Below are 16,852 nucleotides of genomic sequence, written 5' to 3' on the forward strand. Positions count from 1 at the left end.
TCAAGTCTCCAGGAATTTCTAAAATAATGTATTTAAGTGATTTAAGTTACAAGTTGGGGAAGCACATTATGCAACAGTTTTCCCAGTGCAACTTAACTTTTCTACTAAGGAAAATAACTTAACTTGCATTGCACCATTTATATGCAATCAGGAGTTAGTCTTCCTTTCAATGGCATACAAAAATAGAAAGCATTATAAATGTTAGAGCTAGAAGAGACTTCAGTATCACTGTTTTAAATTTGTTAAGCAATGGAACCCTTTTCAAGATAAACCTTATAGGCAACCTCAATATATCCAGAACAGATAAAAATATTCTGTTAATATAAGTTTATTTTATAAGTTCACATTTCTGTTAAATATTTTTTAAAGTCAGTCACTGAGAACAAGGAAGTGTTTTTAGATGAATGAGTTCTGAGTTCATGGATGACTTATAAACATACAACAGTTTTAGAATATAATTTATTTTGGTGTTGTCTTTGCAATGACTTTCGTCAAGGATGACAGTGATTGCCACAGATAAATCACTGTAAATGGTAACAGATGTTTTTGTAATAGCCTTTCTTTCAACCTTAGGATATTCTTTAACTAAATAAAACAAAGTAGCTTAATTCCAAAATCTGCACCGAAAAAAGTTATTAACATTGGCAACATAGTAGTAAGCTGTAGTGCCCCAAAAGTTAAAAGATATTTTTGAAAATTGTAGTAGAGACAGAGAGCTGTGTCCTTAACAAAAACCAGCTCCTTTTCTCTCTGGGTTCACAGCTCAACCATATTTACCAGCCTTCCTGTGGTCATTTGTCTGAGCTCCAGCTAGTGAAGTGTGAGTAGAACAGACATGCACCACTTCCAGACCTGGCACCGGCAAACCCCCCATGGCAACCCTCCAACCCTTTCCTCAACAACTGGACCATGCTGGAAAGGACTGAGGATCTAGAGGAGGACAGGGCTGTAATATGGAAGGAGTTTGGTTTCTGAAGGACCATGTAGCAGGCCACCTGCAGGGTGGGAACATCTTTAATAGGTTTGGAATAGCAAGAAATAAACTGGTCTTGTATTAAACAACTAATTTTGGGGTCTTTGTTACAACAGCTAGCATTATTTACCCCTACTAATTAATATCATAGATATCATGGTTAAGATAAATATGAAAACAACATTTGAATCAAATGTTTGCTGAACCCCTAAAGCACCTGTCCAGAAACCACAGTTTGTAAAAACAGAGTTTTGTTTCTTTTTGTTTGTTTGAGACAGAGTCTCGCTCTGTCGCCCAGGCTGGGATGCAGTGGCACAATCTCAGCTCACTGCAACCTCCGCCTCCTGAGTTCAAGCAATCCTCCTGTCTCAGCCTCCCAAGTAGCTGGGATTACAGGTGTGCACCACCATGCCTGGCTACTTTTTTGTATTTTTAGTACAGATGGGGTTTCGCCATGTTGGCCAGGCTGGTCTAGAACTCCTAAACTCAGGTGATCTGCCCACCTTGGCCTCCCATAGTGCTGGGATTACAGGCATGAGCCACTGCACCCGGTGGAAAAACCAGAGTTTTGATCCAAACTTCTATATAGACGCATGACTTCCTTGCTGCAGGGTAAAGTGAACTCTTACTCAAAGCCACCAAAAAGTTAGTAAGGCTTTCAGCAAGTAGTAAGAATAATATGATCAAGATAACTTCTATTTTTTTTTTTTTTTTTTTGAGACGGAGTCTCGCTCTGTCGCCCAGGCTGGAGTGCTGTGGTGTGATCTCAGCTCACTGCAACTCCGTCTCCTGAGTTCAAGCAATTCTCCTACCTCAGCCTCCTGAGTAGCTGGGATTACAGGCATCCACCACCACACCCAGCTAATTTTTGCATTTTTAGTAGAGACAGGGTTTCACCACATTGGCCAGGCTAGTCTCAAACTCCTGACCTCAGGCGATCTGCCCGCCTCAGCCTCCCAAAGTGCTGGGATTACAGGTGTGAGGCACTGCTCCCAGCCGATAACTTCTATTTTTATGCAGTAGTGTGAGAGAATTAAGGTGCTGGTCCCTCCCAGCTAAAGCCATTATTTCCCTGGCACACTCATTCTCCATGAGACTTAGGGGACTCAGATGCTGCACCTGTGGTACCTGAGGGTATGAGACAGAGCATGGCCTCTCTTTTCTTCCAATAAATCCCTACAACAGGAGGCACGTTCTCTGCCATTTTATTCCTAGTGAATTTACCAATTTAAGAGGGGAAGCTGTGGACTAGCAGGAAGACCAGCAAACTCAGAGTCAGAAGTTCCAAATTTAAGCCCCACACCAACTGCTTACTAGTTAAATAAACTTAGGCAAATCTCTAAACTTCATCTGCAAAATTAAGAAGTGAGATAATTGAAAATAGTAAAGAAACTCAAACGTATGAAAGTTCCTTAAAAAATGAAAGAGTATATGAAACATAAACTATTGCAGTTTCTGGTGACCCTGAAGAACTTGGCAGATCTATAGTCATTTCACCAAAGAGGCATTGTGATAACATGTTACAATCATGAGATTTAGTATGAGAAGACATAGGTTGGCCTCTTTTTCTGCTTTGAATTTGTTGAATTCTATTTGGTTGTAAGCGACAGAAAAATATGATGGTGGTTTAGTTCTCTCATGTGTAAAGTCCTGGAAGGCTTCTTAGGGTGGGTATAGCATTCCATAGTGGGGTTCCAGTTAGGGCTGCCAGATAAAACACAGAATACTCAGTAAGATCTGAATTCCAGATAAACATTGAGTAACATTTCAACACCAGTATGTCCCATGAAGTATTTATTGGTCATCTTGTGTTTTTATTTGCTAAATCTGGCAACTATAGACCAGCCAGGCTTCTTCTTTTAATTTATTCATTCACTTTCCAAGATGGTAGCATTCATATTCCAAGAGGAAAAAGTGAAGAGAAAAACAAAGTATACACTAGCTTTTAATCAAGCACTTTTAATTAAGCACTAGCTTTTAATCAAGGCTCCCCCAGAGCTACCACACTACCATTCTATATGCATCTCAAGGTCCAGAACTTAGCCACATGGCCTAGTTGCAATGGAGCATGGAAAATGGAGTCATTATTTCAGGCAGTGGCATGCTCACCTAAAAGTTCCATGACTGTGGAAGTAGGAAGGACTTAATGTTGCAGAACAACTGTTAGATTCTAATACAGGCTGTCTTAGTCCATTCTTGCTATTATGACAAAACACCACAGACTGGGAGCACTCATGACTTAATCGCTTCCCCACGGGCCCTACCTCTTAATACTATCACATTGGATATTAGGTCCTAACACATGAATTTTGGAAGAACATATCTATTCAAACTACAGCATATACCTCTTATCAAAAGTTTCATTTTGTAAAAATCAGTGTACTACTTCTCCAAAACACAGTTCACTTATCAAAGCACTAGACTTTTTGAAGATTAAAAATGGAATAATGTATATAGACTTTTGCTTTATTACTAGGTAAACATTTAACTATGCTTTTATTCCTTCACAGACAGGGTGTACAGGCAATACCAATAAAGTCAGGAAACTGCCACTGTGAGGCTTAGCACAGTAGAGTTAGAGATGGGATGGGCAGGTTAGAGAGGGCTCCTTTATGGAGTAGATAGGACTTGGCCTTGACGATGGGTAGAATTTAGAAAACTGCAGAGTAATGGGGAGGAAATTTGTGGAAGGAGAATGGCTTAAGTAAAGGCACAGAGTTAGAAATAGTCACCACCTGTTCAAGGGGTAAGAAGCTAATTTGACTATAATAAAAGAGCAATTACAGAGATTTCAATATTCCCATTATTCCCACTCAGAGCTCTGCCTCTTAACTTAATAATTACATTTCTTATTTTTTCAAATGGCTGATAAGTTGATTTTTAGTGAGCTAAAAGAACGATTTCTTTTAGTTCTGCAATTTTAGCTGAAATATTTCAGCAAATATTTATTGATCATCTCTGATGAGCTGAGCACTGGGGCTATATAAATCAGTGAGATGTTTGTCCAGAAAGACATGTGAACAATGAAAAGATGATATGGAAGTGCTATAATGGGAATATGTGTAAGTTGCCACCAGAGCTTTGGGGAGTAAGCATCTAACTCTGCTCATGGGACCTGGGCAAGGCTTCGCAGAGTAAGTGAACTTTCCTTGCATAGTCATGAAAAAAAAAATAGAAAAATGGGTCAGGAAAAAATGAAGAGGTGAGCCAGCCCTCCTGGTAGAAACAATCAAAATGTAAAGGCATAAAATCATTGTAGAACAATGGAAGTTATGGGTGGAATGACAGATCAGTGTCAGGAATATAAAGGGAAAAGGTTGACTTTGAAGTATTGCGTGAATACTTCAAGTAATAAACTAAGCCCTGGACATCAAAGCATAAATTTAGAAGACTTAGGCTCAATTTCAGTCTCTGCTAATTACAAAGCTACATGATCTTGAGGACATATCATTTAATCTTTTTTTTTTTCCAAGACAGAGTTTCACTCTATCGCCCAGGCTGAAGTGCAGTGGTGCAATCTCGGCTCACTGCAACCTCTGCCTGCCAGGTTCAAGCAATTATCCTGCCTCAGCCTCCTGAGTGGCTGGGATTACAGGTGCCCGCCACCATGACAGGCTAATTTTTTGTATTTTTAGTAAAGACAGGTTTCACCATGTTGGCCAGGCTGGTCTTGAACTCCTGGTCTCAAGTGATCCCCCTGCCTCGGCCTCCCAAAGTGCTGGAATTACAGGCGTAAGCCACCATTCCCAGCTCCTCATTTGATCTTTTCTGAACTTTAGTTTCCCTACTAGTGAAATGGGAGAGATACCCATGCTAGTTTTGACTATTATTACTATAATTGTGTGCAACAGAAAACCTTTGGAATTTTTAGGCAGGGGGTGTACATTAGAAAAACATATCTAGAGGCAATGCAGAGCATAAATTGGAAACGCAAACAACTGTAGGAAAGAATAACTCTTATCCTAATGAGAATTTGAACTAAGAACTAACAGGAGTAGGCACAGAAAAGAGAGCTGTCTGAAAGTAGAATCAACAGGTTTGCCAGACAAGTACTTGAGAGCAGTGAGGAACATAGTCAAGGATTAACTGAGACTGCCAAGCTTATGAGCATAGAGATATTATAGATGAGGCAGTTACAGAAGAGCAGGCCCTGTGAATGTGACCTTATTTGAAAATAAAAAAAAGGCTTTGCAGATGTTGTTACATTAAGGATTTTGCCAAGCATGGTGGCTCACACCTGTAATCCCAGCACTTCGAGAGGCCAAGGCAGGCAGATTGCTTGAGTCCAGGAGTTTGAGACTAGCTTGGGCAACATAGTGAAACCTCGCAGATGTGGTGGTACACACCTATAGTCTCAGCTACTCGGGAGGCTGAGGTTGGAGAATCGCTTGAGCCACAGCAGTGAGCTGAGATATCACCACTGTACTGTATCCTAGACAACAGAGCGAGACACTGTCTCAAAAAAAAAAAAAAAAAAAATTAAGGAATTTAAGATGAGATCATTCTGGTGGATCCATGTGGGCTCCAAATCTAATGACAAATGTCCTTTTAAATGAAAGGCAGAAAATTTGACACAGAGAGAAGTGGGGAAGGAAGAGAAGGACACAGGAAGACAGAGGCAGAGATTGTGCCTGTGCTGCCACAAGCCAAGGAACATCTGGAACCACCTCTGGATAAGGCTAGGAAGAATCTTCCTCTAGAGCCTTTGAAGAGAGTGTAGCCCTGCCAATACCTTGACTTAGAACTTCTGGCCTCCAGAACTGTGAGAGAATGAATTTCTCTTGTTTTAGGCCACTCAGTTTGTGTTAATGTATTATGGCAACCACAGAACACAAATATACTGATCCATACATATGAACTTTTTCACACATTACAATTGTCAAGGTCCTGTTATTATCTCATCTTATAGATGAAGGCAACGAGACACCAAAAATTTAAGAAACTTTCCCCAAGATCACACAGCTAGCTGTTGACAGAGCTGAGATTTGTGCTTCAGCCGTCCTGCCCCAGAGCCTGTGCACCTCAGGGTATGGGGGTGGAAGCACTGAGAGGTGTCCACATGGAGGCTGCTAAAAGTATAGAAAAGTAGATCTAAGTTTCAGACTTACTGGTGTCTCTCATAGTGAAGAAGCTTTATTTATTTATTTATTTATTTATTTGAGATGGGGGTCTCACTAGGTTGCCCAAGCTGGTCACGAACTCCTAGCCTTAAGTGATCCTGCCACCTTGGCCTCCCAAAGTGTTAGGATTATAGGTGTGAGCCACCACATCTGGCCTAATGAGGAGGGTTTAGATGAGCTAAAACCTGTAAATTATTTACACAGTTGGACAGTGTACAGGAAATGCTCAATAAATCTTAATTATCAATATTACTATTACATGTAATTCAAATACAATATTGATATTGTACTTGAAACTGCAAGAGGGGCATTGTTCTTGCCTGATAAGAAGACTTGATTTATTGAAGAATAGAGAGAGAAAGTTACATCAAAATCAAATCTTAAAATCATAGGAACTATGAAAAATAAAAGAAAAAAATGAGTTTAACATTAGTATCCACAGACATAGCTTGAACTCTCTAAAACAGAATACAAAGGTAGTAAGAAGAGAACTAAAGAAAAGTCCCTAACAGACTTTGAGGGAACCACTGCCCTGGTCAGCACCTTGGGTGTAGCCTTATGGGAAACCCTGAGCCATAGGACCCAGCTAGGCCACACCCAGTTTCTGACCCACAAAAAAGTGAGAAAGTAAATGTTTGTTGTTTAAGCTGCTACATTTGGGGGTAATTTATTACACAGTAATCGATAAGTAATATACTGTGGGAAAAGAATTAGCTATAAAACATAAATTGTAAAGTGCACCACAGTCAAGTGTTTCTAGAGCATATTCAGCACTGTTAACACAAAGCACTAAACAATATTTGACAAAAACCTAGTAACACCAAAGCATAGATTATGGGATGCAAATTTATCTTGACATGTGAATTTTCTCTGTGATAAGTTTTCCCTGATTCATCTTTGTTGTCTTCATAATTCATAATAATTGTGCATGGGAATATAAACACAGCTATAGAGTATTAAAATGTTTTTAAAAAACATTAAGTAGAAACATATCTGGCATTTACATAGCTTCTGATCTCCTTTCTTAGGTTTTATGAATTCACTACCTACCACATGGTGGATGAGCATTTGTCATACTAAAATATGTATGGGAAAGTAAATTTGGAAAGCCATTCATCAGCACAATTTGTTTTAAACCCTTGAATTGAAAAAGGAGAAAAGTAGCTGAGTTTTGAATTTTTCTCTAAATTGGCATTTCTCTAAGTATACAAGCTATTTAGGGGTGGTATATATATTTTTTTAAAGGTTCCATTGTCAAATAAGTTTGTTAAAAGCTAGGTGAAATTAAATTAAAATAGGCTTATTTCTTGCACAACATCTCTAAGCCTTTTTTCAGCAGTGTACCTGCTGTACCAACAGCAGTGTACCTGCTGCTGGGTCACCTAAGCCTTTGCTATGTAAATAAGTATTGTGAATCTCTAAAAGGAGATTGTGTTCTGCAGCGTTTTTTAAATCTTATTTGGTTGAATGACTGATGCTTCTTCTCCAGGAACATTCCCTGAAATCACATTTTGGCAAAACTGTTGAAAATTAAGAGCTTAACTGAAAACTGACATCTGAATGTTGCTCTCAGCTCTTTCCTATCAGAAGATTCCATTCCTCGGATGTTATCAAAGTCACCCCCAAACTTCCCTCATGGGTGGAAGCTTTATTAGGTAAGAAGCTGAAGCTACACACTTAAACAGGTTTAACACTTCTCACCAGTAGTGGGTTTAGCTTCATTCACAATTGCAACAGACAACATTAGTAACCATATCTGTTCTTAAAATAGGGTTAATAAATGGTAATAGTAAACCCACAGTAAATGTTAACTATGTGCCTGGCATTATTGTGAGCCCCCAAAAAATCTGTACTGACAGATGAAAGAGTTGACATCCAGGAAGGTTAAAGAAAACACTGTTTAAATACCACCACCAATATCTGTGTACCATGTATTCATGCTGGGGGAGTACTGTTGTAATATGGACATTGCCTGCATTGGTTCAACAATTCAATGCAAATTATTTTATGAAAGAACAAGCACAAATTAATCTTGTACCCTATTAAAATTCATCTCAGTTTGCTACTGAATTTTCCCCTATTGATTATTATGTTGTAACAACAGAAACAATATTGACATAATGTTCTCATGACAAATATTAAGCACCAAGGATTATATAGTAAATACCAAGATACAAAAAATTAATATTCCATTAGTATTTTTTAACATCTTTTGAACTAAATTGGCTATAAAATTCACAAGCTTTACAATTTTAAAGTGAGTTTTTTTTTCTAGAAGCTTCTATAATTCTAGTGAATATACATTGAATTTATATATAATGCCAAACAGCGAGAGCTCTTACAACTGCCTCCTTTGGCTCTTGTTAATGCCTGTATATCCACATATGTTTTGCACAATGAACATTAATGCATAGAGACTACATGTGTTTTTACAATTAAGTATTTGTTGACTTTTAAGAGGAAAACGTTTTAACTTTTAAAAATTATGCCACTTAGGAAATTTTTCTAGTTGTTAAACTTTTAATTGAATATCATAGTAAAGTTTCTGTAATTGATGGCAAAACAGATCAGATACTCATTGTTTAATCTAGAAGAGACCCAACTGTATCTGAAAGTTTTATCATATGTTGGCCGGGCGCGGTGGCTCACACCTGTAATCCCAGCACTTTGGGAGGGTTGGGCAGGCAGATCACCTAAGGTCAGGAATTCAAGACTAGCCTGGCCAAGATGGTGAAACCCCACCTCTACTAAATATACAAAAATTAGCCAGGCATGGTGGCAGGTGCCTATAATCCCAGCTACTCGGGAGGCTGAAACAGGAGAGCTTGAACCCAGGAGGCGGAGGTTGCAGTGAGCTGAGATTGTGTCACTGCACTCCAGCCTGAACAACAGAGTGAGACTCTGTTTCAAAAAAATAAAATAAAAATTTAAAAGTTTTATCATATGCTATATGCTTTATCTTCTGAGTAGATTACACACACAAACACAGACACATATGGAAGTAGAATTTCTTTGAAGAGGAGTAGAAAGACTATATGGAACCTGCCCTTTGTCATTAAAGCACAGATGTAGTAAAAAGAGTTAGATTTGTGTTCAAATTCCACCTGTAAGTGTTTTATCTTGGAGTAGTTACTTAGCCTCTCTGAATTATCTATGAATCGATGGTGAGCAGAGTGATAATACAAGGAATAGAGACAATATATATGTGCCTAGCACACAGTTCACACTAGACAAAGTCCTGGAAGCACCATCATTATTCGATTTAAAAGGCAAATGCTAAAACTCATATTTTCTAAACCCTCTGTGAATATGTCTTAACACAAAGAGAAGGAAGTCCTGGCTGGTCAGTGATCATATATATGGAACTTGTTTGATATGACAGTGAACCTTAAGAGACTTGCCCCCATAGTTTAGGGAAAAATAATTAGCCATTTAGGCATCTAATCCTTAGAGAGGGCATTAGAAGGTAGGAGGAGGAGAGAATATCAGCAGGTGTGGGGATGGGGCTGCATAGAGAAGGTAAAGAAAAGAAACCTGAGCGTGGACTGTCTTGTGAACTGGGCTACCACACTGACTTGTCTGTGTCTGTCTCTGCTGCTAGCTCGAGAGCAACATAAGATGCTGGGACTGTGCCTTCTTTATCTTCTGTTGGCCACAGTACCTAATACAGACCTTTAAACATGGTGCTCGGTAAAGTGTCAGATGAGTGGGAAGAAAGAATGAAATGGTAAGGAAGAGAAGCTGGAGAGAAAGGCAGAAGAAAGAAGTGGGCAGATGAGAAGCAAGAAGAGGTAAGGAATTGGTTACTCTCTCAAATGGGAACCAGAAACTTCTACTCTATAAACGTTGCTCACATCTATGTTTTTGTGAATTTTTAAAAACTTTTTTCTCATTTAATTGGTAACAGTTCTTTGGTTCAACAAAACTAAGACCAAGAAAGCTTTACATAGTTGGAAGTATTGGAAGTAGAGTTATTGGATGGTGATGGCAGCTACACCAGTTCCCAAGGGTGGGCTGGGACAGCGAGATGGGGGAACCAGACAGCCATCCCATTAAATGTCCCTCTGTGATGGCTGATCCTTCCCACTAACTCACACCAGCCAATCTAATTACAGCCTGCTTACATGAAGGGCACAACCAAATCTTATATATTTTTCTATGTAATTCCTCTGAAAGTCATTTCTGAGCTTCAACCTTTTTGGCTATACCCACTGGATTCTGAGATCCTGAGTTCTTTCCTTTCAACTCTATTTCATACATAGCTGTAAACCATTTTGCTGCTATACTTCCTGCTTCAAAACCTTCATTAAGTCCTTTGTCCTGGCTTCCTTACCTGTCACACAAAATTTAAGTTGGGGAGATTAGTTTTGATCATAGTACTAAAGAAACTAAGGCCAAAGGTTAAATACCAGAAAAAGCTTATAAATTCCTGAACTCACAAACCTTAGAGCATGAAAAGAATTCTAACAATGATTTAGCACAACCCTCTTATTTTACAGAGGAGACTATTAAGGCCTGGAAAGATCAAGTTTGCATTGAAGGAAAAAAAAATGTATGTACACATGGCCACAGAATGATTTTTAAATCTTAGGCAATCATCTTGAAAATGACTGTTTTGTATTTCCAGAAGTCAGGCAAGAATGTGGATTACATCACATAACCATCACCCTCCTGGAGGAGGCTGGGAAACCTCAAAGCTCTTGAAGTTCTCTTCCTCTAATTGCCAGTCCCCTTCCCACTGAAGCATGTGTCCTAATCCTTAGCCCCAATTTGCATTTCTTTTTTTTTTTAATTATACTTTAAGTTTTAGGGTACATGTGCACAACGTGCAGGTTTGTTACATATGAATGCATGTGCCATGTTGGTGTGCTGTACCCATTAACTCGTCATTTACATTAGGTATATCTCCTAATGCTATCCCTCCCCCCTCCCCCCACCCCATGCATTTCTTTATTTTGTCAACTGAATGTTGAGGAGAGAAAGACCAGAGAATGATCTCAGATAGCATGTGTAGTATAGAAGTGAGATATAAGGATTCTGGAGATAGATGGGGCTGGAGTTCTAGCTCTTAGCTGTCTTCTAACCCTTACTTTGGGCAAGTTTCGTAACCCCTCTAAGCCTAAGTTTTATAGCTGGGAAAATGAGGTCAATACTAAGTCCTACATTGTAGAATTTTTGAAAGGGTGAGTGAGCAACCCTGAACCAGCCTTCTGCTATAACCACATAGGCCCTTGTTTGTGACATGTGGCACAGCCTAGTTGTCCCATTTCCCACAATGAGTTTCTTCCTGGATGGGAGAGATCTGATCTTCTTTCCTAACTAACTTCAGCTAGGACTGCCTCAGTCCATCAGAGATGTTCTAACAACATTAAACCTCAAAAGGGAAGAAATTAAGATCTCAATCACTTTTATTCCCATAAGCTTCTTAGCACCTTGTGGAAATACGCTTTCACTCTCCCCACCCTACACGCACCAACGAGCAACCTCATATACCAAGGGCATAGAGGGGCTGCCTTTGTCTGGCCAAATAAAATCTTATTCTGCTGCCATAATTCATCTTTATTTCATGTACTTTCTTCACCTTTATGCCATATTTTCCTATAGCATGGATCGTATTTGATTCTTTCATATTCAGTCACACATTCTTTTTGTTTGTTAAGCATTTGTTTACATGAGTATTTTTATATTGCTACATAAATAGGCACGCCTGTTAATATACATTCACATTTCTGAAAAGAGCCAAATATTCTCCCCAGAAAAGGATCTGAGTCAAGCTGATCTGGTATCTCCAGCACCAGAAACACACTTTTAAATAGCAGTTATTCTTTTTATGAGTGTTCCCACATTTCTTCTTATTGGGCAACCAACCCCATCAAAATAATATCATTTATTATGCTACTATTATGTCCTAAGCATTTTTTTCAAGTGTTACTTTATTTATTCCTCAAATAATCTTAATTTTAATAGATCAGCACCATTATTCCTATTTTTCAAATAAGGAAACTGAGGTGCAATGGGGTAATGTCATTGGCAAAATGTCACTCAGCTAGCAGACAATGGAGCCAGGACTCAAAACAAATCTATATGGAAATGTCACAGGCATTTGAACCAGAGCAACTCCATCTTGAATAGGAGCTCGGTAAATTAAGACTAAGACCTAGGGGGCAGCCGCATTCCCAGATGGTTCGGCACTCTAAGTCACAGGATGAGATAGGAGGTTGGCACAAGTTACAGGTCAGAAGACCTTGCTAATACAACAGTTGCAGTAAAGAAGCTGGCTAAAACCTACCAAAATCAAGATGGTGATGAGAGTGACCTCTGGTCCTCCTCACAGCTACACTCCCACCAGCGCCATCACAGTTTACAAATGCCATGGCAAAGTCTGGAAGTTACAGTATATGGCCTAAAAAGGGGAGGCATGAATAATCCACTCCTTGTTTAGCATATCATCAAGAAATAACCATAAAAATGGGCACAGCAGCCCTCAGGGCTACCCTGTCTATGGAGTAGCCATTCTTTTATTCCTCCACTTTCTTCATAAACTTGCTTTCAGTTTACTCTATAGACTCACCCTGAATTCTTGCTTGCATGAGATCCAAGAACCCTCCTTGGGGTCTGGATCAGGACCCTTTTTTGGTAACAATTCTATAACTCATGGCTACATCATCTTAATTTACAGAATTCTCCATAAATGAAATATAAACCAATGGCTTAAAACGTGTATTAGTCCGTTCTCACACTACTATAAAGAACTAGCTGAGACTGGGTAATTTATGAAGAAAATAGGTTTAATTGACTCACAGTTCCACAAGCTGTACAGGAAGCATGGCTGAGAGGTCTCAGGATACGTACAGTCATGGTGGAAGGCAAAAGGATAGCAAGCACGTCTTACATGGTGAAGCAGGAGAGACAGAGAGTGAAGGGGGAAGTGCCATGCACTTTTAAACCATCAGATCTCATGAGAACTCACTATCACAAGAACAGCAAGGGGGAAATCTGCCCCCATGATAGAATCACCTGCCATCAGGCCCTTCCCCAACACTGGGGATTACAATTCAACATGAGATTTGGGTGGGGACACAGAGCCAAACAATATCAAAAGGCAACTATGGCAGAAAGTTTTAGCCTATGACTCAGAAACTCAGTAGCTGTTTGGTGGCAGAGAGGGTGTACAGCAAAAGCCCAAGGAGTGAGTTATGTGTAGGGGACACACTCACCAAGGCCCACGGGCTGCAGGAGACACACAGCTGTTTGGCTTCCCGCATTGTTAGAGCCCTTACTTGTTCTGTCACTGACAAGTCAGCCCAGTATTAGGAAGACCCACAGAATGGCAGCATCCTTGAAAACTTTCCATGAGACATGGCATGTTGTAGTATGTGGTAAATTTAGTCACAAGCTGAAAAAATGTATAAAATACAAATGTTATCAAAATGATTTTAACTCAGAGGCTGTAACATTTTAAAGGAAAAATTTTAAAAGCAAATGATAAGTAATATATATATGTACGTGTGTACGTGGATAGATAGTATTTATATAGATATAAATTATACACTATAAATATTTACAAACGAGGAATATACATGTGTGTACATATATGTACAGATATCCCCCCCAAATTAAAAACCACCTGTCAAGATTAGATAATCTATCCATGTTAGACATGACAAATGATAGCATTAGAAGCACTTGAACTTTGTACCACTTATCTGGGCAGCTACATCAGAGAACTTGTGATCTCATTAAGCCAGAGTTCTTGGGAGAAGGGCCTCATGGCAGTCAGGAGACTCCTTGGTCCAGGCTACAAATACTAGAGCAGTAGTGCTGTCTTGACAAGGATGTTTATCCAGGAATCCATCTGACATTTGGTCAGAAGCTACTGAATTCCTTTAGGGTACTCTGGATATGGACTCCTCTGCACCTGGAGAGTGTGAGCAGTAATAACAGGTAGCTACAGTTGAAAAGAGCATCCCCCATAATTCCACCTGGGCACTGCCCTTCCCTTGTTCCTGTTTACAAAACCGGACTTCCCATTAACTTCAGCCCAGCTTCATCCCCTGGCTCCTGTTTCTTGCCTTTGCTTTCTTTAATGAGGCTTTATGCTCAAGTCTGTATCCAACCTTCAGTTCCATGAACAAGCTCCATCCCTGGATCTTGGTTCTACCCTGGCCTTGCCTTTGTTCTCAGCTCTGCTCTATACCCTCCTAGCATCCCACCCTCTCCAATATGCCCACCTTTCACCAACCTCACATCTCCCTTATCCCTTCCCCAGGACTTGGGCTCATGCCTGCCCACATCTGATGTGAGCTCCTAGCTCCTATTCAACTGGAGCTGGCTCAGCTCCCCACCCAGCTATGTGAAAGCCAGAGGGCTACCGAGTCTCAAGGTGAGGCCCCAGCAGAGCCAAGAAACCATTCCTCTTCCAAAATTCTTGCCAAATACATAAGAGAGTCCCAATAGCCTTGCCAGAGTCAAAGATAATTCACATCTCTATGGCAATCTCTCTAAATCTCTGTTCTCCATCCCACATTGTAACACACCCAGAGAAAGGAAGTGTTTCCCTTGGAAACCAAGGCTGGCCATGCACCCGCAATCTTAATCATTAACCTTAAAAGCCATGATGTCTTCAAATTTTTAACTGTACAGGTTCACAATGAATGGAGAGGCTATGGCATTATACTTAAATGTCAAATAAATGTGTCATATTTCTCTTACTGAGAACTATTGAGGATTCAAGTGATAGAGTTGATTAAAATTTATACCAGAAACAAAACTAGTTTCTGAAAACTTAGTTCTACTGGAAGTAAAAGTATAAGCTTAAAAAAGAAAAAGAAAAAAGAAAAGAGGAAAGGAAGGGAGAAAGGAAGGGGGAAGAAAAAGAAAGTGACAGGTCTTGTAGCAGCAAAAACTACTAGGAAAGCTTGGAGATTTTTTCCCCTCATTATACAATTAATACACGGAGATTAATAGAAAATTTTGAAAAAAAAAGAAGCAATTTTTAAAACTATTCCACCACCAAAATACATCTGGATTTTATGTGTTTTCTTCATCTTTATGCTATATTTATCTTATAATATAAATCATAAGTATTTCATTTTATTGTATACTCAAATGTAAATTTATTACTCGGCAAGCATATGATGATGTTACATCATCTTTATAATCATTATTTGAATGGTTGCATAATATTCCACAGATTCCACAGACTGACCAAACTGTTTTACCTAGTTGTTACCAATGTATTACCTGGATAATAAATTGGATATTTAGGTTGTTTCTAATTCTTTCCTGTTTTTAAGTAACACTGCTGCTAGTAATACCTTTACACAATTTTTCAACATTTAGAATATTGTTTTAGGCTAAGTGTCCAGAAGTGGATTAATAAGAAAGAGTATAAACACTTTAATGGTTCCTGATCTATGTTCCTAAATATCTTTCAGAATGAATTTTTACCAATTTACACAAAAAGGTTTGATTTTACTGGACTCATCAAAATTAAACATTGGCATTTTAAAATTATTTTTTATCAATTAACTCATTTTTTACTTTAATTTAGCTTTCTTTGATTCTTATGTATAAATGAATTAAGGTATGAATTTTTTTCATTCTCTATACAATTTATATATATAATTTAAATGCTGTTGTAGGCAGAGAGAATACTAAAGGAATTGCAGACACTTACCAAAGGATTACTTCCCTAAATGTTAAATAGATTTTACCAAAAGTTAAAATTTGGAATGCTCTTTTGAAAACCAGAAGATCTGAATCAGTTTTCTTGCTTCTGCATTTAATTTAGGATCATTTAATAAAGTACTGGTTGATCTTGAAAGTGTTATATTTGATATTTTTGGCAACAGAAGGAGAAAGAATAATATAGTGGAAGCACCACCATTGCAGATTTGTAACAACGGGCTTGTCTTACAGGAGACTGGGTGAAGCCATTTACATCTCATTACTCTGGTCTTATAACTAATATTTATAAGTTATATAAAATAAAGTTATAAGTTATATAAAATAAATGCTTTGAAGCATTTATTTTATTGTATCTTTTGCCTTCCTCCCCATGCATAAAATGTTTACTTATATGGTTTCCTAAAAAAAAAAAAAAGACTTTAAAAAATTATTCTCCAGAATCTCTGGGATGCATTCAAAGCAGTGTGTAGAGGGAAATTTATAGCACTAAATGCCCACAAGAGAAAGCAGGAAAGATCCAAAATTGACACCCTAATGTCACAATTAAAAGAACTAGAAAAGCAAGAGCAAACACATTCAAAAGCTAGCAGAAGGCAAGAAATAACTAAAATCAGAGCAGAACTGAAGGAAATAGAGACACAAAAAACCCTTCAAAAAATCAATGAATCCAGGAGCTGGTTTTTTGAAAGGATCAACAAAATTGATAGACCGCTAGCAAGATTAATAAAGAAAAAAAGAGAGAAGAATCAAATAGATGCAATAAAAAATGATAAAGGGGATATCACCACCGATCCCACAGAAATACAAACTACCATCAGAGAATATTACAAACACCTCTATGCAAATAAACTAGAAAATCTAGAAGAAATGGATGAATTCCTCAACACATACACCCTCCCAAGACTAAACCAAGAAGAAGTTGAATCTCTGAATAGACCAATAACAGGAGCTGAAATTGTGGCAATAATCAATAGCTTACCAACCAAAAAAAGTCCAGGACCAGATGGGTTCACAGCTGAATTCTACCAGAGGTACAAGGAGGAGCTGGTACCATTCCTTCTGAAACTAT

General features: G+C 38.6%; 1 long non-coding RNA gene across 7 annotated transcripts in view; it reads left to right on the forward strand.

Annotated features, from left to right (window-relative positions):
• LOC129016111 (uncharacterized) overlaps positions 1-16,852 on the forward strand; it is a 170,876-nt gene that overhangs the window by 87,896 nt on the left and 66,128 nt on the right. For 4 of the 7 annotated variants that reach the window (XR_008494728.1, XR_008494722.1, XR_010127221.1 and 1 more), the window contains 3 exons: positions 7,583-7,748; positions 9,695-9,884; positions 10,593-10,645. This is a non-coding gene — a long non-coding RNA (uncharacterized LOC129016111). Of the gene's footprint in view, positions 1-7,582; positions 7,749-9,694; positions 9,885-10,592; positions 16,676-16,852 lie in introns of those variants that run through there. The other 3 variants (XR_008494724.1, XR_008494723.1, XR_008494726.2) reach the window with 2 other exon arrangements.

Source organism: Pongo pygmaeus, chromosome 1 (assembly GCF_028885625.2).
Source record: "Pongo pygmaeus isolate AG05252 chromosome 1, NHGRI_mPonPyg2-v2.0_pri, whole genome shotgun sequence".
Classification (NCBI taxonomy): Eukaryota; Metazoa; Chordata; class Mammalia; order Primates; family Hominidae; genus Pongo; species Pongo pygmaeus.